At 38.0% G+C, this 14,879-nt stretch overlaps 1 protein-coding gene across 1 annotated transcript in view; it reads left to right on the top strand.

The window, feature by feature from the left end:
* The first annotated feature begins 1,395 nt into the window (after positions 1 to 1,395).
* The window catches only part of LOC150080586 (nephrin-like), a 290,072-nt gene continuing 276,588 nt past the window's right edge, over positions 1,396 to 14,879 (top strand). Inside the window, exon 1 of the mRNA XM_090381185.1 lies at positions 1,396 to 1,502. The gene's annotated coding sequence lies outside the window, so the exon portion shown is untranslated. The remainder of the gene's footprint in view (positions 1,503 to 14,879) is intronic.

Raw genomic sequence — 14,879 nt, 5'->3', positions numbered from 1 at the left:
AAGCGTATGGTTGGGAGAATTTTTTTGGCTGATGCTATAGAAGCTTGCTTTCTTGCATCATTTGCCACTGCTAATACTACTACTATATATTGGTTTCTAGGCGTTGCAATAGATAATTTCACTCCAAATCATTACTTATTCGTTGTAGGATATTTGATACTGTACATCAGAAAGATATGATAAAACAGTAAAGCATTGACGTACATTTATTTTGCGGTAGTTCACCCTTTTCCGGACAAAACGTTGGCTACGGTCTTCTGGAGTATAAGCACAAGTTCATACGGTGACTGCGACAATATTGCATGATTTTTTCTGCACACACACGTAGTCTTTTTTCTTGTTTTTTATTGGTGGGAATTCCCACAATTTGACGATAATGATGGTGGTGTTTCAGTCAACCGTTTGTAGCTCCCTTTTGTGAAGAGGTTGCTCCATCAAAACTACTATAGACTGTAGTACTAGTATAATTATACTCAGTAATCACTGAATTATGACCACCCCATCCGTGATGGACTATTCCGCATAGCTAGCACTATAAAAGGCCGAACAGCTTCGTACGCTAGACTAGAGCAGTGTTAATTTGCATCTGGTCGTGCAAGTGAAAAAGTAGCAGTTATGGTACGTAGTAAAGACAGCACGAAGTTTCAAAAGGGCCTGATTGTGGGAACTCGTGCATCGGGTGCTTCCATATCGAAAACAACATGTCTTGGCGGTTGCTCACGGACTATTGTGGTTAAGGTGTACAAAGAATGGTGTCGAACGGGTAAAACCATCTTCCGCCGACAGAACTGTAAAGAATTATGCAAGGTGGATGTTTGTGGCGGGGAAAGGGTACAGCGCAGTGCATAGGCTCAATGGCAGTCACCGTGCAACAGTTGACATCGCAATACAATATGGCGAATACAAGAACAATATTCCAAATGACGATGCTCCCCAGACTCAGAAGAATGGGGTTCCACAGCAGACGACCCAAGATACACCCTCTCCTCACTGCTGATCATCGTCGACAGCGAGTGCTGTGGTATCAACAACATGTTCGTTGGACACTGGAGAACTGGAAACGAGTGTGCTGGTCGGATGAGTCCAAATACCAGGTTCAACACGTCGACGGACGCCTTCATGTCTGGAGCAAGCAACGCAAGTCCATGAACTCATCGTGCACGGTGTCCACTATCCAATATGGGGCATGCTTTTCTGACAAGAACTAGGACTCCTGATGCGTATGGACAACTGGTAAGGCCTACGGGCAGCTCTTAGGGTCCCATGTGCGATAATGCGCCGTGTCATCAGGTCCACACTGTTCAGTAGTGGTTCGAAGAACGCATTGAAGTTATCACCCATTATGATGGCCCTCAAAATTCGCCTGACCTCAATCCAATTGAACACCTGTGGGATATTTTGGAATGCAGATCCCTATGGACGTCTTCAGACATCTAGTGGAGTCAATGCCTAAGCAAATAGCGGCTATTATTTGTGCGAACCGTTGCTCAATACGGTATTAGGTAGGTAGTCATAATTTGATTACTCAGTGTATTTCTAATACAGTACTGCTCTTTACATTATTTAAATAATGTAAAAGAATTGGAAGGAAAATTCATAACTGAATTTAAAATAAAATTACTTCGCAGTTAGTTCAACTATTTATGGTCTTGAAGTTTTATAAATCTTTCACTAAATTTGATGAAATGAGTTATATTTGAGTGAAACCAAAATTCATTTCTTTTTATGAACACGAATTAAATTATGTATAATAAAGATTCGATATTTGCAGTCTCTAGTCAGTTACATGAGCCTGCTTCTTTGGCAAGTAACATTTTTTTTCTTTGTAGGATGATTTAAAAAAAAAAAAAAAAAAAAAAATCTAAACACTCTCTTTAAAGTCAGATTAAATACCGAATATTGACACAAGCAATTTATGTGAAGAAATTGCTGGTTTTCAATTATTTTGAAATAAATGCAAAAAACGACAAGTTAAGTAATGTACGCCTTTTGATTTCATGCTTCTTTGGTTAACAAATAACATACCTCAATGGTTACAAAGTTCTTTACTGTATTCAAGACGTGTTTACCAAAGCTTTATCGTGTGATGGGTAGGTGTGAGACATGATTTGCACAGCGGTACTTTTTAAGCGGAGGTAAGTGCACGGGGTAAATAAGTAAATCGACTTTAAATCTGGCACGAAGATCCAGAGGAATGTAATAAATAAATCTGTATTATAATTTATGAAGGATCTGAGCTGCTGCTACTTTAAATTTAGAGCAATGGGAATTGGGAAAGCTGTTTGTGTAATCGAAATGGTATCAAATAATGTCTAAACACCGGAAGAGGTACTCTAATTTATATACAAGGTTTTTAGGGTCCGTAGTCAAACGAAGGACCCTTATAATGTCACTCGGTTGTCTGTCCGTCTGCCACAGCATTGTATCTCTGGAACCACTCAACCTATTGACTTAATTTTGCACGGGTTTGTACATCATGTGGGACAACATAACGCCACATTGATCGTGGTTGACAAAAATTTGTCTGACAAATGGGGGGGGGAACAAAATGTTGTCGACAACCTAAAGCTATTGGAAAGAGCTCAACGAGTAGGTTTAAGATTTATTTTTAAAATTAAAAATGGCGGCGCCAGACAGGAAAATACGAGTAATTTTCGTGTCCCTCCCCTCTATTTCCATCGCTAATGGAGCTAAAAATCACATTAGCTATGCGTTATTCGATGCTTATCAAGGGAATAGTTTTTGATAAGGGAAAATTATTCCCCTGACCCAATTCGTTTAAATCCACATGCAACGTCTGAATATGCAAAGTACGTCGGCTACGAGGTCATTTCTGCCCCTGCTGGAGAGTATGCAAACTAATTTTTAGTCATTTTTATTGTCCTTCCCATAAACACCCTGTACATAAACATCATATAAGAAAATAAACTTTAATTAAATGAATAATCACAAAAATAAATAACAAAGAAAATGAAAAAATAATAAAGCACACATCGGTATCTGCAAAGCATATATATAATTGTAAATATGCAATTACAAAACATACAATGATATCTTATCTTCCAATTTGTATGTACTGGGGAACTTCACCACTTTGGAAGTAATTGCTATTCCAGAGGTCTGCACTACTGGTTAAAAATAGGATACAGAAGTTAATGTAAGCAGTCTATTACATTTCAGTCATTTCAAATAATAATTATTCATGATTTATAGCAAAAATTAACAATTTTTATGAGCGAAATGAGAACATTTCTTTTCTGTTTTTTTTTTTTGTGCCCATTCATTTCTCAAATCAGCGCATGGAAACAAACATAATATCCAGTGCATCAGTTATAAGATAGAATATATGAACAGCCCATGTGATATGTCCAAAAAAATAATCACTTCAGATTTCTATATTACATGCGGACGGACGAACGGAAGACATGGTGAAGACAACAATTTACTATGCCTGGCAAGGGAAGCCGGGCCAGGCATCTACTATCTAGCACAGGTGATATCGTCCCCATTTATTCATCGTAGAAATCAGAAAACACTAGAGTAGTGCAATAGATGCAGAGTAAAAAGAAAAAGAGAGAATATTACTATGAAGCAAGATAGGAAAGAAACCAGAATAAAGAGAAAAAAAACGGAAAACAGACTTACAATCCATCGCATCCGTATACAACTTAATCTAATTTTCAGAAGACTATCACAATTTGTACTTCCAGCCAAGATCCGGATCTGAACCCAACTGAACAACTTTAGGATAACAATTAAGAGCCAGAATAAGATGTCCTAGTTCAAGCTGAGGACTATTTGCAACGTTACGGTAGAGTTGAGCAAGAATCCAGTCTCCACATTCTGAAAATTTGTACGATGTGTCAACCCCCCCCCCCCCTCCAACGAGGGTTACTGATGTCATTAAACCCATGGAAGGTCACACTTGATATTAAAATTTTTCTTTTTTCTAACCAGATGTTTAGCTTATCTTTGACTATGATTTTTATTATGTAGATGTTTGATTTTGTAATTTAAAAAAAAATTACAATCATACCAGTGAAATTTAAAACGGATCATTGTTTTTACATGTTATATCTGAACTTCAGTGAGCAGTCTTTGCTCTTTCTGGTTTGAACTAGATGTAGCGACTAGTCACATTGTGCTAGTAACGCTATGAATTTCCTCGAGCAACATGTTAATCAACAATAATTTTCGCGATGGGGTGATATTTTGTGGCAGCAACGTTCTGTCAGGTTTGCCAATCTCCAATTTCTTTTTAGAGGCTATTTAAATAAAAGATATATCTCAAGAGATCCAAAAATGTCGACCAACGTTCACCAGTGCACGCTTGAAATTCCGGTTCACATCACAGGGTTTGTAAAGTTGCCTTTTTTGGTTTTAGGAAGCATCCTGCATCTTAGGTCACGTTGCTCCATTTAGTAAAGAGTGCTAGTCGAATTTGCACGAATTAATAAATAAAGAATCAACAACTCCTAACACTTTAATATAAATGAGTATTTACATGGACCTAAGAGGATAAATGGAACACCATATGAAAGTTAGTGCACCAAATTGCTTTAATTCGGCAAAGGTTATGTTTTGGCAATAGATGGCAGCACTTCCTTCTCGTCTACGGATGTTACAAAACTCTATTGCTGTACAGTATCCGTTTTAGTTTACATTTCTATATTTAAAAGAAAGATCTAGAAATAAGGTGCTTTCTTATTAAGAGCAATTATTAAAATATAACCACGCTTGCTATACTAAGGACGGGAAGAGACAGAGAATAATGAATATTAAACTTCAATATTAAAGCACGTAAGGACTTTTATTGAGAATCTGTGAATTAAAAACTACCATGTTTGATGCCATTTCCTGCTCGAGAGAGAGCGAGCATCAGCGACTAAGGCCATATTGCTTCGTGTATATTATCTGTAAATTGCGTGTGTTCTGAGGTCCTGTAAATTGTCTGTTTGCTGGACGAAAAACCGTAGTTTCCATGACAAAAATCCATAATACCCTCGCCCGAGACCGACTAACTCAGCCACATTGTGAAAAAGACCCATAAAATTCGGACTTGGGTCTTTTCCACCCGGTGTGGGGAGCACAACGATCCTACCAACTGTGCTACCACAAGAGAGAACAAAAGCGAGCCACTGTGCTAGAAAGATTAAACTTTTGCCAGAACAGTAGTTTAGAAATTTTGATTTTAGAATTCCCTGCAAATTTTCCAAACAGCATTTGCGTTTCATTAAAATCATGTTGTGAACAAAACAGCCGTGAGCTACAGTAGTGACTATTATACTGTATTTGGATAAACATACGGCTCATGTTCAATCATTGAAATGAAAGCAGAGTATGGCGTTCCGTTAGGAGTATGCTTATCTTTTGATATTATATACTTGGATCTTAGAAAGGCTTTTGATACTGTTGCACATGGAAGACTGCTGCACAAATTGGAGCAGTGTGGCATTGGAGGCAAGTTGCTGCTATGGATAAAGGGGTGGTTGAGGGGGAGAAGACAGAGAGTGGTAATCAATGGACACTGCTCATCGTGGACTAATGTTATTAGTGGAGTCCCTCAGGGTTCAGTATTGGGGCCTTTATTGTTTTCTGTATTTATAAATGATATTGATGATGGTATATCAGGCTTAATGTCCAAGTTTGCAGACGATACGAAGGTTGGCAGGGTTGTCAAGGACACTACTGACACTATGCTGCTGCAACAGGATTTGGAAAGGTTGAGCAGATGGGCTTCGAGGTGGCAAATGAAGTTTAACATTGACAAATGTAAAGTACTACATATGGGAAACAGCAACCCCAGAGCAACGTATCAACTCTGTGGTACTACACTGACAGTGGTAGAGAATGAAAGGGACCTGGGGGTGGTGGTGCAGGCAGATATGAAGTTCTCTGAGCAGTGCAGACGAGCTGCAAGAGTAGCTCATGGTGTATTGTCAATGATATATAGGAATTTTTCTAGCAGGGATAAGGAGGTGATTATTCCCTTGTATAAGGCAATGGTCAGGCCACACCTAGAGTACTGTATACAGGCCTGGAGGCCTCATTTCAGGAAGGATGTAGAGCTGCTGGAACGAGTACAGAGAAGGGCAACTAGATTGGTGAATGGGACAAAGGGGTTCTCTTACGAAGAAAGGCTTAAGTTTTGCAAATTACAGTGTCTGGAAACTAGGCACCAGCGGGGTGATCTGATAGAGGTGTACAAAGCCTTGAATGGTTTGAGCATGCTCAATGCTGATGGGATTCTTCCTCTAGCTCAGAAAAATCACCTGAGAGGGCATAAATTCCAATTGAGGAAAGACAGATGTAGGATAGATGTGCGGAAATTTGCCTTTAGCCAGCGGGTGGTTGGTGGGTGGAACAGACTTCCATCCCTTGTCGTGGAAGTTGATAGCCTAAATAAGTTTAAGGCTCAGCTGGACAGGTATTTCGAACGAACAGAGGGGTGAAGTGGAAGTGGTTATTTTTATTTATTTATGTTACTTTTTTTTTTTTTTTTTTTTTTGGCTGATGCTGCATAAGCTTGCTTTCTTGCATCAAATGCCTCTACTAATGCTAATGCTAATCTTTGAGTGAGCCTACAAGTTTTTTCTTTTCTTTTTTTTTTTAAAATTCCTTTTTTTTATTTTCATTTCACTTCAGTTTATCAACTAGGTTTTTAGTTTTCCAATGTTGGGAGCCTGGTGCTAAATAATATAATAATTTATCATAAAAATAATAATCAATCGTGCCCTGTTATTGTAATATAAAGGGGTGCGAAGGTTCAGGAATTTGAACTGGACTGCCATTACGATGGACCCTGGTTCGAGTCCCGCCTTGGCGGGAGCGAATAGCGCCCTCATCACGCCGTGAGACTGGCATAATAATTTTTATTATTACAGTGATAAAAAAAATCGCGAAAGTCGTTTAATCGGACCTGTCTCCCCTCCCCAAGATAGAAGTGATTGCTGAGACAGATAATAGCGTCATGTATTATCGCTCTCACCAACTGAAACCCACCATTGGATGCAAGCTGAAGCTAAACAGGTCGACCACCATCGATGGATGACCTCGAAGAGAAATAATGAATATAATTCATGGAGTGCGGCACTGGGCAGAGTTACTCCCGTTCAGACCTTAGGCAGAGGGGACCGTTCGGAAAACTGTCTGTCTCCAGAGGAAGACAGTGGAGCGGTCTCCCGTATAGCTACCACAAGGTGAAGGGCAAGGCCATCCAGTACAACCAAATGGAAGTGTTTCCTGCGCAACTGCACTAGTGACCACCCAGGAAGGAAGAAAAATGCCAACGCATGAAGTAGAGCATCGGAATGAGTGCGTTCATCGTGCGAACATACTATGAAGAAACCAAGATAGAGAACCGAAATAAAATAAATAAATAAATTTTCTGTTTATACTCCGGGACGACCAAACGGTCAGAGGAGTTCACAAGATAGACAGAATACAAGAAACAGCACCGTATTCAGTAGTCACGGGCTTGAACCCCGGCCACTCAAGGCACGTGTACTTATGCACCCGCGCGCCTGACCACTAGGCTACGGCGAAATGACAATGTACAAGACGAGATTGCATATAAAGTAGTTGGATTGATTCTCGATGGTCCTTTTATAGTCTGCTATTTGCTGTTCGGGTCACCGAACAGCAAATAGCAGACCATAAAAGGACCATCGTTAAGAACCTGATAGCTCCTGCACTCTTGGAAAAAAAATCAAGCAGGATATGAGTGACCTACTACAAAGAATATGGACAACAACGAACCAGAAGAGGAAGATCAAGAAGAAATACAACCCAGAGCAGCTGAAGTAGAAATAGACAAGGTTATGATATCCAAAATAGAAGACGAGTGGAAGGAGGTTTTAACAGAATTCGAGGGAATGGAGCCCACAAAGACCTACGCCACATTGAAGCAGAGGCCTAATAGAATCCTGTGACGATCCCAGTCGGTAAATAATACCACATTAACTCAACAACAACGGAGCAACTCTGGAGGTTATCCACACAGCCGCGTACTGTGCTGCCGTAAAAGCCACTAGGATCAATGGACGCGAAACCAGCAGCAGAAGATACAAGAAAATAGGAACCGCCACCTTGGCAAAGAAGGCTTCAACAAAAGACAGAAGTGTTGGACAGATAACTTGTGCGATCGAGACCCACTAATATTCGTAAAATCGGACAAATCTTCAATTATTGTGATTTTTCTCTTGTAGAGAATCGTTCTCATTTTGAATTTAAATCAGTTTTTTAAAATAGAATAATAAATAGGATATTAAAAAAATTGAAATATTATATTTTAAGTCAGGAAATCTTTTACCTGGGATATTTTTCAGAAATAACTGCCTCCGCTAAGATGTAATCAGAATAGATGGAAATTATTTCGAAGACCTGCTTAAAGATGGAAGAACCTTGTAACAAGACAAAGGAATAAAACCAAATTTTAACCCTAAATCCATGCATGGCGAATAATTGGAAGTATAATGAGAGAAGATTACCCCGGAACGTTCCGGCAATGGAAAGTGCGGGGGCTATATATACGGCCTTCGACACGTGTTCGCTTTCCGCTTCGGGTAATCATACTTTCAATTATTCGCCATGCATAGATTTAGGGTTAAAGCTTGTTTTTATTCATTTGTCTTGTTGCAAGGTTTTTCCATCTTTAAGTAGGTCTTTGAAATCATTTCCATCTATTCTCATTACATCTGACGTGGATGCAGTTATTTCTGAAAAATATCCCGGGTTTTCCTGACTTAAATTATAATATTTCAATATTTCTTAATATCCTATTTATTATTTATTTATATGCAAAACATTGATTTAAATTCAAAATGCGGACACAGATTCTCTACAAGAGAAAATCAAATAATTTAACATTTGTCCGATTTTACGAATGTTAGCGGGCCTCGATCACAAAAGTTATCTCCAACGTGTCTAGTAACGTTTCGAGACAGGAGGAATCCCATAATGTTTTTTATACAATGCCAAAAGATAGAAGAAGATAGGTTGTTGTTATAGGGTTTTAGGTTCGTTAGCGCAGTTTAGGCCATATTCCACCGTATATAATGTCTGAACTAAGAGTCAAAATTGGCCCAGTACCAACGAGGTAATAGGAGCAAGAAGTTGATTGTAAAAGTGAAGAGCATCCTCAAGAAAGACAAAATAGGCAGCAAAGACGAGATAAAAATAAGAGAATGGGAGAATACTTAGACTCTGAAGCAGAACCTTTTTGCACTTAGCAAGAGACTGTACCAATACAAAGGGGGCTCGCAGAGGAAATCAAGCAACCGAATTTTCGATTCGGTTTTTTGGTTTTCTCTGTGTGGTATCCTTTCCTCTTGCTGAGGTAATAGGAGTAAGAAGTTTCTCTTGCTGAGAAAAAGGATATCATGGACACAAAAATATATCATCATATAGCAGACCGAAGGCTCTCCCACTCAGTCCTCATTTACTTTTAGTTCTGATTATCATCGCGACGAATTTATCGATTTATTTACCTAGATATTAAACATGTTCATTAAAGTTCAACTGGTTGTCTAGAATGATATCGAAGTACTAACAGCAGGATGATAGGAGCCATTGTATCGCATTTGAGGTATCCTGCCAGACAAACTTCCTTTGATAATCATAGTTCCAGCGAGATCAGACAACTACTACCGAAGTCCTCTCCAGTTGCATCCTTATATCAAGAAGAACCACCCCGTCCGCATATCCAATCATCTCAATTTTCGTAGTTCCTGTAATAAATGTATTATTATATAATAATATTATTATTTTATAATTAACTGTATATTAATTATTTTGTAATTAATATACAGTTATGTGATAAATATAATTATTTAGTTAATATTTTAATGCATGTATTATTCATTTATGAGGCAAAACATTGACTACACTTGTCACCACAAGTGGACGCATTCCACAGCAATTAGGAGCGCCTCTTGTTGCAATCGTTACTAAAGATCTCGAAATAATCGTTTGTCCAAAGGTCATATCCAATACCTTGTTTTCAAAAACAAGTTATCGGGATGTCCACTAATGTTTGTAGAGGTTGGAAAACATGTTTTGATTAGCTAACTTACTCAAAGGGAACTCTATCAATAGCTTCTGCTTTGTACACTTAGAGAATATGGAGAAAGAGTATTTTCTCTTTTTGATACTGGAATGTATTCTAAATACTTTGTTCTTTTCTTAGACGGAAACGTTGGTGCTCACACCATTATTACATGGATGTTTCATGACGCTGTAGGTCCTTGAACTGGTTTCTGAAGGCGCAATAATTTTGGTACATTTAGCGGTTTTGTTTCGTGGCATAAACATATTTTTGCCTTAATTAACCTCTTGCTAGGTACTCCCGTATTCGCAGAGATGGGGGAACCCCTGGTGCCGCTTGACCATAAACACACACACCTGCTGAATTTAATACACATCATTATTGATATATTATATTTATAGCTAATTCAATAATTAAGGAGATAAAGGTCAAGTAGTTGAAGTTAAGTAGTGCTGGATTTAGCTGCTCCGTCTCCATGCACACCTTTTAATCTACACGCTGGACAGGTAACGAAAAGAACTCTGTTTAAAATAGATGGATTTTGTTAGAAGTTAGCAAAGAAGGTTACAGAAAAGACAGGTTTCAGTTATATTTTCCGAACTCTTATCCCCATATTTTCTGTAACGTTGAGACTTATTTTTAACTTAAGTTTTTCTGTATTATCCTCTCTCGTAACTTTTTTCAGGGCGATACATCGCCATCTGCTACTCGTTCGGAGGGGACTGGAGAAAATTCTTTTGGCCTCTTTAGTTTAGGTTGCAGTAAGCAGATCTCAGGAAAAGGGAACAGGATTTTTCTCGTGTGTTGTTCAGGGTGTTGATGCCCACAGCATATGCAAATGGTCCCTTGAACACGCAATTATACATTCAAAAGGTAGGTGGTCTGTATTAGGATTAGTCACCTAATATAGGTGGGAGATGACTACGAAAAGGGAGCGGAATTGCTTCCCTACCCCTAGCTGCGGTTGTGAGATAGTTATGTAATACTTAAATTGGTAATAAAATCTGTCCTCTGGATCAAATGTCAATGATCCGCCATCATTCACAATAAAGTAAGCTTTCTGGAACTGTATACTACGTGCATAGTTCTAGAAAGTTTACTAATTATTTTCCCCGTCAAAGAGGTTTTTCGGTCCTTGCGCTGTCCGTGAGGGTTGTGCATTAAGCATGTACAGAAGGATTCAGTTCGGATAGCTGCCAGCAGTGGTAATGAGAACTACAATCAATAAAGCTCATGACTTATGCATATCTTGGTCCATTTGGACTCGATCGACCTTATATCAAAGCGAATATTTTCGCTACAATGGATAAGGATATTCAGATCTTGTAGCAGGAAAGAAAGCCACCCGGCATGAATTTAAATTGGACTTGTTCCATCGCTAATGATACAAATAGCGAAGGAAACGCAAATGTTTTGGACGAAGATGTCCGCGTGAGCAAAGAACACGACAATGTTGTCATCGAGTTAAGAAATGAATTTATGCATTCAATCATATTTTTAGTAAAGCTCTTTGTACGAAGCAACGGCAGCGTACAGAATATAAAAGGAGACAACTGGGAATGCATCAGAGAAGACTACACAGACATGATTTTATACGGTATGATATATCACCATTTTAATAGATCATTTAGGAAACCGTAATAATTCATAGCTGGCCACCGGAGATAATGATTCTTTGTTCGGAGGTAATTTCTGAGAAGGAATAAAACTTAAAACTTATTCTGTTTTATTGCCTAGAACCATGCTAAGAGAACTACTTTATTGATAGTATACCCTTGAAAGTTTTACCAACTTTCTGATAAATAAATATTTTTCTCAGACAGAGAAACAAAAGGAATTTTGTGTTGCAGAAGGAATTCAAATCATGGCTGATAATAATGCAGATTAACCAAGTAAAGTGGAAGTAAAATAAATTTATCAGAAACCGTATACCTAAATGTAGGGCTACTGTATTTGCAAACAGTTAACAAAGAACCTGTAAGAATGATTTTATTTGGAGGTTTGGCTTGATTTTTCTCAATCATTGTAAAATGGTTTGCCATCAAGTTTTTGAGTTTGAACGTGTGTGTATTCTGGGTGGGTGACAGACATAAAAGCACAAACGTATAAAAATAAACGGGAGAAGTTATGCTGCTTTTTGAGGAATTTTCTTTTCTGTAGCTAAGATAACTGACCTTGAAGGATCGTGTTGGCTGGGCTCAGGGCATGTGTCTAGGTACTCCACCAACCTTATACCAGAGTAGTGGTTCTCAAACTACACTCATGTCCAGAAGTTAAGGAATTTATGTTTTTAGACACATCCAATCGCGTCTGTCGAGATATCATTAAAATTTTATGCGTACGTCTGTAAATGAATAACTCAATATTCCACCAAAATCGCAATGAACATGCATTTCACGAAACAGTTCTTTCAGGAAAGAATAATCATCAACCCATAGAAATCATACGGATTTCACAGCGTGAAGATACAATAATTACCCACATCACTATCCAAGGTACGATTATCACTCACTGTCATAAAATTGTGACACCAAATGCTCATTCCGTCAATAAGATTAGTCATGCGGTTACCAGGGATCCAGAGTCATGCGGTTACCTTTAAGGATCACAAGTCGCAATCTCCACCCCAAAAATCTTCATGCAGCATTTTTGAGTGAGGTTTGACTTGCAGTTCAATTCATTCTAGATATGTTGTTTAAGGTTTAGGTGTGGAGCTTTGGTGGGCAACCCCATTCTCTGAATATATTCGCTTTCCAAAGCAACTTAACAATAAGACTAAGATTTTTATCTCTCTATCAATTCCGCCCTCGAAGATATAGAGGGAGGTGTGGCCATTAATAGTGATTTCTTCCCACTGTACTATTCCTCCATCACTCAAACTATCATTTTCCCATACGTTGTAAGGTTGATATTGTGCACAGCATCGGAAATCTATGAATTTTGACTTATTAGAAACAGACTAAGTTAGATTAGGTGTGTGTGTGTGTTTAGCGCTAAATTAACTAAGGATACGAGGCGTCATTATATTGTGTCTGTAATTGCATGTATTTTTTGTCTGTTGGCTGGATAAAAAAATCCAAGTTTCTGGGAATTAAAATATTTTAATCCCTTCCCCTCCGAGGCTGACAAACTCAACCACTTTGTGCAAAAAAGCTGTGGGTTCGAATCCCGCTACAGCTTAGAAAACAGAACTTACTTCTCTAGTTTAATGACCCTATCTTGTGGGATTGGGTTAGAAAAAACGAAAATTGCAATTTGCCTGGTATGCAGGGTTAGTATGCTTTGTTTATGCTTGTGAAACACTAACACTATACTTTGATAGAGTAGTCTTTTTGAACAAGTTCACTTCCATATCCCCCCCAACAACCAGACAACAGCAAACTTTCTATTAGAAAAAGTTGAATCTGAAGTCAGGTGAAATCGTTTTATCCACAAGGCAATGAGGATGGCGAAGAGACCCGGCATCGACTTCTTCGCTAACAACACCGAATTTCAGACAGATCTTAAGGAAATGGGAATGAGATCTGACATCTCAATCTCCCAATTTTGTCTCACTCCCATAGGTATTGTTAATCAGCTTGGATCGAATGAGAAATGAACAAATTGTTTTTATCAACTATTGCAAAGTTCTAATTGATCAATTACTTTTGAAGGACGTCCTTTCTTTGATCAAACCATCAGTTGATGTTGAGTGACTGCTAATGTAACTTATTTGAATGCGTTCTATGTTAAAGAATCCTCATAACTCTATCATGACGTAAATATAATTTTCATTTGTTAATTTAATATGGGTTCCCAAACCTGTGAAACTTCTTAGCACATTGTTTAGAGAATATAACAGAATATCTACAAAGATTAACCATAAAAGTAAAGTCAAGAGCCGAAATGCTTTAAAATATTTCGTCTCATCAGAGAACACCTTGCTGATGAAATCCATTATTTTAAAAGACAGATTCGGAAAATGCCGCGATCTCAATTAGTTAATTGGCGATGCTATTAATTAGGCGTCTTTGCAGACCTTAAATAGAAACATCCGCGATAATGGAAAATACAATGATAAATGAATTTTCTTCTCATAAATCAAACGGCTTCAGAGATAGATGAGGGATATATTCAGTCGCACAAATGACAAATTAATCTTTAGCGGCAGAATAAGATTAAGAACGTGCTTCATCTTGAATAACAAAACAGTCAAAGTATTACAAAGTAAAAGCGAAACTTTATACCATTACGACTTAAGTAGGATGATTGCACGATAGTGAGTCAAATAACTATCTTTTTGTATAATGGTCTTTTACATCTGTGAATTTTTATTTTTCTCGGACATAAAAGTGCCACGATGAACTCATTAAGCTGTCTTACCTATAAGAATAACGGGCGAGCCATTTGTAATGAAAACAGAGTATCGTTTTTCTTGTTTAGTACTATTTCGAATATTTTTGACACTGGTTCAACCAAGCGAGGAAACTTTAATTTATTTCTCTTTGATCAAACAGAATATTAAATGAAATTTTGCTCAAATATTTACTTAGGAATATGTCAAATTCAGTGTGATTAAAACTACAGACTCTTCCTGCGCACGTAATGGCGTAGATGGAATTTAGGAAGTGAAAGGCAACGAAGAGTATTTACCAGTTATCAAAGTGGACATGGTAACCAATTAATCATTTGTGCCTAGTAGTTTTTTAAAGTATTACATTGAAAACATCGCAATAATGTCATATTATTAAAAATGACGGGTCGTTTATTACAAAGGAGGAATCTATTATGCTTACAGGTGAGGCAAGAACAAACAAAGAGCAAGCTTACGAAGAGAAAGTTGCTTCCATCTGCC

Source organism: Mastigoproctus giganteus, chromosome 9 (assembly GCF_048544385.1).
Source record: "Mastigoproctus giganteus isolate SK-2022 chromosome 9, ASM4854438v1, whole genome shotgun sequence".
Classification (NCBI taxonomy): domain Eukaryota; kingdom Metazoa; phylum Arthropoda; class Arachnida; order Uropygi; family Thelyphonidae; genus Mastigoproctus; species Mastigoproctus giganteus.
The sequence above is the reverse complement of the archived record's forward strand: the minus strand, read 5'-3'. Positions and strand labels throughout refer to the sequence as shown.